The 9,444-nt window shown below is 40.1% G+C and overlaps 1 pseudogene; it reads right to left on the bottom strand.

Annotated features, from left to right (window-relative positions):
* Positions 1 to 2,647: 2,647 nt before the first annotated feature.
* LOC149990777 (non-selective voltage-gated ion channel VDAC1 pseudogene) lies at positions 2,648 to 4,005 on the bottom strand (annotated as a pseudogene).
* Between the last annotated feature and the right edge of the window lie 5,439 nt (positions 4,006 to 9,444).

Consider the following 9,444-nt stretch of genomic DNA (forward strand, 5'->3'; position numbering starts at 1 on the left):
CCCTTCTCTCCCTCCGCCCTCCCCCCTATTGACTACTATTCTACACTTTGTCCTATTTAGTTTGTTTGTGTTGTTCTTTAGTTTCCTGTATTAGGTGATATCATATGATATTTTGCTTTCTTTGCCTGGCTTATTTCACTAAGAATAATTCTCTCTACTTCCATCCATGTTGTCGCAAATGGCAGGAGTTCCTTATTTCTTTCTGCTACACAGTATTCCATTGTGTAAGTGTACCACAGTTTTTTGATCCACTCATCTACAGATGGGCACTTAGGCTGTTTCCAGCACTTAGCTGTTTTAAACAGGACTGCTATGAACATACGGATGCATAAGTTCTTTAGAATTAGGGTTTCAGGATTTCTTGGGTATAATCTTAGCAGTGGAATCGCTGGTTCAAAAGGCAGTTCCATTTTTAGTTTTTGGAAGTAATTCCATACTGTTTCCCATAGTGGCTGCACCAGTATGCATTCCCACCAACAGTGCAGTAGGGTTCCCGTTTCTCCATCATTCTCACCAGCATTTGTTGTATGTTGATTTGTTGATGATGGCCATACTGACTGGTGTAAAGTGGTATCTCATTGTGGTTTTTATTTGCATCTCTCTGATGGCCAATGATGTTGAGCATTTTTTCATGTGTCTATGGACCTTTTGTATGTCCTCTTTGGAGAAGTGTTTGTTCAGGTCCTTTGCCCATTTTTAATTGGGTTGTTTGTTTTCTTGATGTTGAGTCGTATAAGCTCTTTCTATATTTTGGAGATCAGTCCCCTGTCTGTGATATCATTGGCAAATATATTTTCCCATATGGTTGGTTTCCTTTTCATCTTGCTGATGTTTTCTTTTGATGAGCAGAAACTTTTTAGTTTGATGTAGTCCCATTTGTTTATTTTTTCCTTTATTTCTCTTGCCTTAAGAGATGTATCCATGAAGATATTGTTACGTGGGATATCTGAAATTTTCCTGCCTATGTTTTCCTCTAGGACTCTTATGGTGTCATGGCTTACATTTAAGTCTTTAATCCATCTTGAGTTTATTCTTGTGTGTGGTGTAAGGTGGTGGTCTAGTTTCATTTTTTTGCACGACCCTGTCCAGTTCTCCCAGAACCATTTGTTAAAGAAGTTCTTCTCACTCCATTTTATGTTCCTTCTTCTTTTATCAAATATTAGTGACCATAGAGGTCTGGGTTTATTTCTGCGCTCTCTATTCTGTTCCACTGATCTATAAGTCTGTTCTTATGCCAGTACCAGACTGTTTTGATCACAGTGGCTTTGTAGTACTGTTTGATGTCTGGTATCGTGATTCCTCCTGCTGTGTTCTTCTGTCTCAAGATTGCTTTTGCTATTCGGGGTCTTTTTTGGTTCCATATGAATTTTTGGAGTATTTGTTCTAGGTCAGTGAAATATGTCATTGGTATTTTAATAGGGATTTCATTGAATCTGTAAATTGCCTTGGGTAGTATGGCCATTTTGATGATGTTGATTCTTCCCATCCAAGAACATGGTATTTGCTTCCATTTATTTGTATCTTCCTTAATTTATTTCTTCAATGTTGCATAATTTTCAGTGTACAGGTCTTTTATCTCTTTGGTTAAGTTTATTCCTAGGTACTTTATTTTTCTTGTTGCTATAGTAAATGGTATTTTCTCTTTTGTTTCTGTCTCTGATATTTTATTGCTGGTGTACAGAAATGCCTTAGATATCTGTATATTTATTTTGTACCCAGCTATTTTGCCAAATTCACTTATTATATCAAGTAGTCTTTTAGTGGAGTTTATAGGGTTTTCTAGCTATACTATCATGTCATCTGCATATAGTGATAGTTTTATTTCTTCTCTCTCAATTTGGATGCCTTTTATTTCTTTGTCTTGTCTGATTGCGGTGGCTAGGACTTCCAACACTATGTTGAATAGGAGTGGGGAGAGTGCACAGTTTTGTCTAGTTCCTGAATTCAGGGGGAATGCTTTCAGTTTTTGTTTATTGTGTATGATGTTGGCTTCAGGCTTCTCATATATAGCCTTAATTATGTTAAGGTATGCTCCCTCTATTCCCATTTTGCTGAGTGTTTTTATTATAAATGGGTGTTGTACTTTATCATATGCTTTTTCTGCATCTATTGATATGATCATGTGATTTTTGTCTTTCATTTTGTTTAGGTGATGTATTATATTTATTGATTTGTGAATATTAAACCATTTTTGAATCCCTGGGATGAATCCCACTTGATCGTGGTGTATGATCTCTTTTTTTTTTTTTTTTGAGGTTTCAGTATTTTATTCAAGTTTTATTTTAAGTGATGTTAATTACAGCATTTGAAAGGGATGATCTAATTCCACACAATGGAAGACTCTACGATACACCCATTAAACTGCTAAAAAATAAACTTAGTGGCCAGAATACAACAGAAGTCTAATTTAGGTTCCGAGTGTTTTCACTATGTGCTTACCATAATAGAGACTCTTCCCAGCTTGCAGCTGTAGCTCTTAGAAGCTATTTCATACTCTGGTGCAAGGGCAGAAAACCACAACGTGAGAGGGAATTAAGTCCTGAATTATTGGCTTGATCACCTCCACCTTTTCCACCCCAAAATGGCACAAAAGAAACATCTACCACACCCTGCAGACTACTTTTGGTGTAAAAGAGGTGATGGACTGGGGTGGAAACAGGTTGTGAAGATCTGTCTTAAAAAAGTCCCTTCAGATGAGTTTGTACACACCATCAAACAGTGAACCTCTCTCAGTTAGGGTAGGAAATCAAGGTTCAATTCTCAGGAAGCCACAATTTCATTCATTGAAGCAATACAAATTTACAAAGTGCTTACATACCATCAGCTTCCACTTGCAGCCACTTCTAGATAAAAAAAGAAACCTGACTTCTCTAGGGGGGCTGCCAAGGCCCCCAATTCTACAGCTGAAAGGACCTTTTTTGGAATCGGGTTTCTTCTGTACCTCTGTAAGGGTAACACCTTAACGCTGAATCATCTTTAAACCTGGAGGTCTAACATGATATTTAGCAATACTTGCATCCCAGACATACAACATTAAAAGGTACACTACATTCTGCAGGTAGCTATGCTGCAAAATAGTTTAAAATTAAACGATTGTACAGTCTTCATTTATGCTTGAAATTCCAGTCCTAGACCAAGCTTGTGGCCACCCGCATTGACATTCTTGTCATCCAGCAGCGCTGACAGCGTCAGTTTGATACCTGGCTTTAGTGTCTGAGTGTATCCGAGCCCGATCAGGCTGGAGTTGTTCACTTTAGCCGAGAAGCAGGCATCGGGCTCGATCTGATACTTGGCTGCTATTCCGAAGCGAGTGTTACTGTTTCCTGCCGTCCAGGCGAGATTGATGGCGGTCTCCAACTTCTTATTCACCTTCTGATAAATGGAGCCACCAAACTCCGTCCCGTCGTTTACATTGGTGTGAAGCTGGAATTCATCCATCTTGTAGCCAACCGCAAAGTTGCTCTGGGTCACTAGAGACTTTGCGGTCTCAAAATTCATCTGGTAGCCCACCAGCCAGCCCTCATAACCCAGCACCAGAGGACCTCGGATTGAAGGCCCGGCAATGTCGAAATCCACGTCACAGCCCAGATTGATGTGCTCCCATTTGTACCCTGTCTTGATATTAGCATTCTTTTTCCCAGTGTTTGGTAAGAAGGATGAATTGAAGGTCAGCTTCAGTCCACGTGCAAGCTGGTCTTCCACCGTGACCTCAGTGCCCAGCGTGTTGTTGGTGTTCCACTTCTCCATGAACGTCAGGCCATACTCGGTCCACCTGTACTTGGTTTCCAGGCTGCCCGTCACTTTGGTGGTCTCGGTGTTGGCTGAACCTGAGCTCATAAATTCCAGTCCATTCTCAGATTTTGTTTTCAACTCGAGTTTTATTAAGCCAAATCCATAGCCCTTGGTGAAGACATCCCTGGCGGGTTTGCCAAGATCAATATACGTGGGAGGCACAGCCATGTTCTGCTCAGAGAAGGTGACAGAGGGCTCAGCGGCAGCTATGGCGGGGACCGGTGTATGATCTTTTTGATGTATTGTTGAATCCTGTTTGCCAATATTTTATTGAGGATTTTAGTATCTATGTTCGTCAGTGATATTGGCCTGTAGTTTTCTTTCTTTGTTGTGTCTTGACCTGGTTTTGGGATTAGGGTAATACTGGTTTCATACAAAGAGGTTGGGATTTTTCAATCTTCTTGAATGTTTTGGAATAGTTTGAGGAAGGTAGGAGTTAGATCTTTCCTAAATGTTTTGTAAAATTCGCCTGTGAAGCCATCCGGTCCAGGGCTTTTGTGTGCCAGGAGATTTTTGATTACTGTTTCAATTTCCTTCTTTGCTATTGGTCTGTTGAGACTTTCCACTTCTTCTTGATTCAGTTTTGGAAGGTTATATGCTTCTAGCAATTTGTCCATTTCTTCTAGGTTGTCAAATTTCTTGCCATACAGTTGTTTGTAGTAATTTCTTACAATTGTTTGTACTTCTGAGGTATCAGTCGTGATTTCTCCTCTTTCAATTCTGATTTTGTTTATTTGGGTCTTCTCTCCTTTTTTCTTGATGAGCCTGTCTAGAGGCTTGTCGATTTTGTTTATTTTTTCAAAGAACCAGCTCGTAGTTTTGTTGATTTTTTGGATTGTTTGTTTAGACTCTATGTCGTTTAATTCTGCTTTGATATTGATGATTTCCTTTCTTATTATTGACCTATGCTTTGTTTGTTGTTGTTGTTCTAGCTCTTGGAGCTTTAGGATTAGATTTTTTATTTGAGCTTTCTCTATCCTTTTCAGATATGCCTGTATTGCTATGAACTTCCCTCTTAGGACTGCTTTTGCTGTGTCCCATAGGTTTTGGGTTGTTGTGTGTTCATTGTTATTAGTTTCTAGAAATTTCTTGATTTCTTCTTTGATGTCATTGTTAACCCATTCATTGTTTAATAGCGTGTTATTCATTCTGCATGAGTTTGGGTGTCTTTGATTTTTTTTCTCTGACGTTGATTTCTAGTTTCAAGGCATTGTGGTCTGAAAAGATGCTTGATATGATTTCAAATTTCTTGGATTTGTTGAGACTTGTTTTGTGTCCTATCATGTGGTCTATCTTTGAAAACGTCCCATGTGCATTTGAAAAGAATGTATATTTTGCTTCTTTGGGGTAAAAGGTTTTATATATATCAGTTAAGTGCATGTGGTTTATGGTGTTGTTCAGTGCCTGTATATTCTTGGTGTTTCTTTGCTTCGATGATCTGTCTATTGTTGATAATGGTGTGTTGAAATCCCCTACTATGAGTGTGTTGCTGTTAATATCCTTCTTGTGGTCTTCTAGTATTTTCTTTATGTATTTGGGTTCTCCTGTGTTCGGTGCATATATGTTTATCAGTGTTATATCTTCTTGATGGATTGTTCCTTTAAGTATTATGAAATGTCCTTCTTTGTCTCTTTTTATTGCCCTTGCTTTGAAATCCGTTTTCTCTGATATGAGGACTGCTACCTTAGCATTTCTTTCAGGTCCATTTGCCTGGAATATTTTTTTATATCCCTTTACTTTCAGTCTATGTAAATCTTTTGTTTTGAGGTGTGTTTCTTGTAGACAGCAAATATGTGGGTCCTGTTTTCTTATCCATTCCGTTACCCTATGTCTTTTGATTGGAGTGTTTAATCCATTTACATTTAAGGTTATTATTGACATGTATTTATTCATTTCCCTTTGTACCTCTGTTCCTTTCCTCTTTTTTACTCTTCCTTTTTCTTAGAACATTCCCTTTAGCATCTCTTGCAATGTTGGTTTGGTGGAGATGTATTCTTTTAGTCTTCCTTTATCTGAGAAACTCCTTATTTCACCTTCTCTTTTGAATGAGAGACTTGCTGGGTAGAGTATTCTTGGTTGTAGGCCTCTGTTTTTCATTGCTTGAAATATTTTTGACCATTCGCTTCTGGCTTGTAGTGTTTCTGTTGAGAAATCGGTCGATAGCCTTATCGGAGCTCCCTTGTATGTTATTTGCTGTTTTTCTCTTGTTGATTTTAGGATTCTCTCTTTGTCTTGGAATGTTGCCATTTTAACTATGATGTGCCTTGGAGTGGGTTTTTTGGGGTTCCTCTTTATTGAAACTGTCTGTGCTTCCTGAACTTGCATAACTTTTTCTCTCATCAGGTTGGGGAAATTTTCTGTCATTATTTCTCCTATCAGTTTATCTATTCCTTGTTCTTCTGATCCCTCTTCAATTTCAGTGACTCTGATATTGTTCTTCCTTATGCTATTCTGTAATTCCCTTACCTCTTCTTCATACTTTTTCAATCTTTTTTCATTTTGCTGTATCGTCTGAGAATTTTTTTCTACATTATCTTCTAACTCACTAATCCAATCCTCTGCTTTGCTTAGTCTGCTTTTGACTGATTCTACTGTGTTTTTCAGTTCAGAGATTGCATTCTTCATTTCTTCCTGGTTCTTGTTGATAGTTTCTATGTCTTTTTTTTTTATGCTGGTGTAGTTCTCTGCAAGTTCCCTGTAATTTTGTTGGAGCTCTTGGTAACTTCCTTGGAGGTTGTCCTAGTTGTTTTTAAGGTTGTCGAGTATATTGAGCTTCTTCACCACCATTGTTTAGAATTCCGTGTCTGACATTTGAGCTATGTCTATTCCATCTACCTCTCTTTCTAGGTATTCCTCTTTTCTTTTCATTGAGAGGTTGTTTCTGCGTCCTACCATGTTGAATTTTTCTTGTTTATCTTTGTTTTTTGGGTTTGTCTGCTTTGACTTCCCACCTTTTGGTTTGAGATTCTTTATAGGAGATCTGGGGGTTTCAGTGGTGCAGTCTCTTTGATCTCTTTGTTCTTGAGGTACCCTTTATGTCGTTTGTTTATGCTGTCTGGTTATATTTCAGATGCTCTTTGTTAGGATCTTCCTTCTGGCTAGTTGATTGAGAGTCACTCTATCCACTTTGTCTTGAGTGTTTTTGTGGAGATGCTTTTAAAAACATAAACACACAGCCCAGGCAGGAAACCCGCACCCTCAAAAATATTCCCCACTCTCTTTCCCACTATCGTCAGCCAACGAGCCAGTATTAATATAAATGTAGAGAGATTAGAACTTTTATACTATAGGAAGAATAGATAAAAGTTGTTTTTAGGGAGGAAAAATATGATTTTTGAGAGAGGGAATAATAAATTAATAATAGTTGAGACTGTGCAAGACAGTAGGTAATATTTACATTGTATGTTAATAACTATAGAAGAAAAAAGGGAAGAGTGCAGAATATCGTAGGAAAGTGGAATTGTATAGTATTGGATTTGTATAGTAGTTATATTCTATCTATTTAGAGTGAAAGGGAGGCTAAACTAGACCCAGAAACAAACAACAATTAAAGAGGAAGGATGAGGAGAGATTGTATGAAACAAATTAGAGATATAGTTTCATTTTGGTTTTTTTCCTTTTCCCTCTTCCCTCCTTCCCTTCCTCTTTGAGGAAGAAAAAGAAAAAGGAAAAAATAAAAAAGGAATGTTTTTACTCAGTTCAGTCTTTGTGTTTCGTCTTCTCTTTCTATGTCCACAGCAGGTTCCTATTCCTTGCAGTAGCAGTGTGCACGCACGGTGGCCAGCACGGCGTTCCTTTGGCGCCCCTTGGAGCTAGCTGAGGTGCCCCTGCACACAAGGCACCCAAGAGCCCACCTCAGGCCTGCCAAGCTGCTCTCTGGGAGTTGGTCTCTTGCCTCCTAGGGCTGGGCCCCAGACACTGTACACAGTGGAAGTGAGCGATTGGCGCCTATTGAAGCAGGTGTGGTGCTTTTCGTTCGTGAGCCGGTGTGTGCCCAAGGCTGATTGAGAGCTTGCCTCAGGCCTGCCGTGCACGTTCGGAGAGTTGGTCTCTCACCTCTTAGGGTGGGGCCCCGGACACCTGTGCTCAGTAGAAGTGAGTGTCTGTGAGTTGCTGCTGCCTGGTGTTCCCACGCCGAAGCCACCCACCGTTCCTGCACCCACCTGGGTGGGCATGAGCAGAGCCTTAGCAAGTGCTCTGCACTCCGGCCTGGCACTCTGGCCTGGCGCCCACTGGAGCTGGCCAGGGGCAACTGCTCACAGTCTTCTGCATGTCCAGTGGGTCCACCCTGCACCCATTGGGGTACTGATCTTATGTCTGTTGGGGTGTGTCCCAGGGGCACCTGGACACGCGGCTCTGCGCACTTGGGTCAGTGAATGAGAGCACTTCCCTATGCGTGCCTGCGCGACCCAAGGGGAGGGTTGGGGAGTGGGCCAGTGCACTTCTGTACCTGCGCTCATCAAGAATGTCCTATCACCCCCAAACTTTCCCCCCCTCTCCGCAGTTCAGAAGAGAAAAATACAAAGGGAAAATTAGATTCTCACTTGCACAGCAGCACGCTGTCTCCCGTCTTCCAGCGTCAATGCCACCTGGTCGAGTCCCATCTCTGCCAGCGGGCAGAGATCTGCTTTCCTCCTGACTCCCCTCTGGGGAAGCCTGTGGTCACCAAAAAGCCTTTGTGTTGTTCCAGCCACAGCTCGGGAAGCCACCCCAGTCAGGAATCTTGTTTTGTTCCTTTTTCTTCTGCTATCCTCACTAAACAGGTTGTTCTCAGATGGTTTTTCTCTAACCCAGCAGTGCCAAGGCTTGACTCCTTCCAGTGTCCAGCTGCTCACTGAGATATTCTGTCTGCAATTAGTCCAAACTACAGACGGGCCTCGGGAGTCTGAGAGCGCAGCCTCCCCTCAGTCCTCCACCATCTTCCTCCCTCCCTAAGTAGTTTTATGTTATAAAAAATCCTCTATGACTTCTTTGTCTCTTCCAGTGCTGAAAAGGCAATGAAGGGGGCACTGAAGAGGGGAAACACAGCATATATTCCTATATCTCTCCTTCTTACATACATTACAGTTTGTTAATTCAATCACAATTCAATAATGGAAACATGGATTTTGTTTACAATTCTGCAAATGCTGTGTCCTATATCCCACAGAAACTTCCACTATGGGTTTTTTAATTTAGATTAGAGGAGAGTGTAAAGTGGTAACTGAATGAGTTCAAGACCCCATATCCACTCTTTTGCACAGAAAAACTAGTGACAGAAATTTTTATTGCAGAACACAGACAAAAATCATGGGTAATATAAGTAGAGCATTCTGATTTTTGTATAAGGGCAAATAATACCAAATAATGAGCTTCATGGGAAAATAGGAGCTTATTATAGTATTTTGCCTTACATTAGTGATAGCATCTTGGTGATTTCATGGCATGGAACTTAATTTTTATTTTTTTTTTTACTTTTTATTATTACAACAACAAATACTTATTGTAAATAATATGTAATTTAGACAGAAGTATAAAGAAAAAGTTACCCATGATCCCACCATTTGTCAGTACTATGATTATCACCCTCACATGTTTACTTTATCTCTTTTCTGTTTTCAAACTGTAGTCTAAGTTTTATTGTACTTTGTATACTACTGCTGCTACTGCTAC

This window comes from Furipterus horrens, unplaced genomic scaffold, assembly GCF_987537825.1.
Source record: "Furipterus horrens unplaced genomic scaffold, mFurHor1.1.pri manual_scaffold_17, whole genome shotgun sequence".
Lineage (NCBI taxonomy): Eukaryota > Metazoa > Chordata > Mammalia > Chiroptera > Furipteridae > Furipterus > Furipterus horrens.